Source organism: Camelus bactrianus, chromosome X (assembly GCF_048773025.1).
Source record: "Camelus bactrianus isolate YW-2024 breed Bactrian camel chromosome X, ASM4877302v1, whole genome shotgun sequence".
Lineage (NCBI taxonomy): Eukaryota > Metazoa > Chordata > Mammalia > Artiodactyla > Camelidae > Camelus > Camelus bactrianus.
In genome coordinates, this window is record NC_133575.1 from 15430990 (window position 1) to 15432510 (window position 1521).

General features: G+C 43.6%; 1 pseudogene; it reads right to left on the reverse strand.

Moving 5' to 3' along the window:
* Window positions 1-791: 791 nt before the first annotated feature.
* On the reverse strand, window positions 792-994 carry LOC123616699 (U2 spliceosomal RNA; annotated as a pseudogene).
* Between the last annotated feature and the right edge of the window lie 527 nt (window positions 995-1521).

Genomic DNA, 1521 nt, shown 5'->3' on the forward strand with positions numbered 1-1521 from the left:
CCTTCCCTCCAAAACAAACAAACAAAAAAGGGTGGAAAACTCCTAAAAAAAAAAAAAAAAAAAAAAAAAAGGAAGAAAGAAGGAATGGCTAGCTCATATTCTAAAGCCTTTCTACAGAGTGGTGGGTCTCAAGTCTGGACTCCAGACCATCAGCACTGGCATCGCCTGGGGACTGAGCTTGAGTCCCACCTCAGACCTGCTGACTCAGAAACTCTGGGGTAGATCCCGGTCACCTGTTTGAACAGGCTCTCCAGGGGACTGCGACGCATGGTCGGGTGTGAGAACCACTGCTGTAGAGGACAAATTAGGGGCCATTCACATGGGTGTTTTAATAAAGTATGTAGTTTGTTTCCAAGAACCCACAGCTTGGGGTTATCTTTAGTCAGCATCAATCATGAGCTGGGAGGCCTATAAAGATGAGCTGGGTATTATCAAAATATTTAATTACGATCTCCTTCATTGGTTCCATCTTGAGATAAGAGAGAATTTTATCAGGTGGTAAGCTCTGTCATACAGATAAAGCAAAGGGATCCTGAATGAAGTTTCCTTTGCAATGAGTGAAGAACTATAGGCTGTCAGTGGCTGGAAATCCGATACCTAAATACTAGATTCATAGCAGGGTTATGTCATGGACTATTTAAATAATCAAATCCAGCAAAGGTGAATGTTTTACTCAAAACCCAGGAAATGATAAGTGAGGGCAGACTATAAAAAATGAGTACTATGGTCTGAACTTTTGTGTACCTCCCCAAATTTATATGTTGGAACCTAAACCCCAAGGTGATGGTAGAGGTGGGGCAGAGCCATCATGAATGGGATGAGTGCTCTTATAAAAGAGATCAGAGAAAACCCCGGTCCTTCTCGCCAAGTGAGCTTACAGCTGGAAGGTCTATGAACCGGGATGTGGGCTCTCACCAGACACCGAATCTGCTGGTGCCCTGACCGATAAGAACAGATACTACACTTCATCTTAGCCAAAAGGCCAAGAAGCGATGCTGCTGGTGCCTTGGGTTTGTACTTCCCAGCATCCAGACCTATGAGAAATAAATTTCTGTTGTTTATCAGCCACCTGGTCTCTGGTAGTTTGTTATGGCCACCCGAATGGTCTGAGATGTTGGGAGACTTCAATAATCCACATGTAGATCGTTGGGAGTCTGTGGTCTAATTCCATTTGTTCATGTGCCCACATTTCAGCAAGGTTAGGATCTCTGTGCTCCATCTTCCTCCTAAAATGGGAATAGTAATAGCTACAGGTTTCTTTGGCAGACGGGAGAATATTCTCTGACGTCCTCCACGTGAGGCACTGAAGTGAACCCCTGGCACACAGCAGGGCCAACGATGTGACGTGGTCCCTCTCCTTTCCCTTTATCCGAATATTGTGCAGAAGATAATATGTAGTCACAATACTTTTATGTGGTTTCAGAACTTACAAGGAAGTCAAGTATTCTAAATTTGGTTCAGATTTCCTTGAAAGTCTGTATTTGCTTTTGTTTTGTTCCATTTCTCCTCATTATGCCAGTT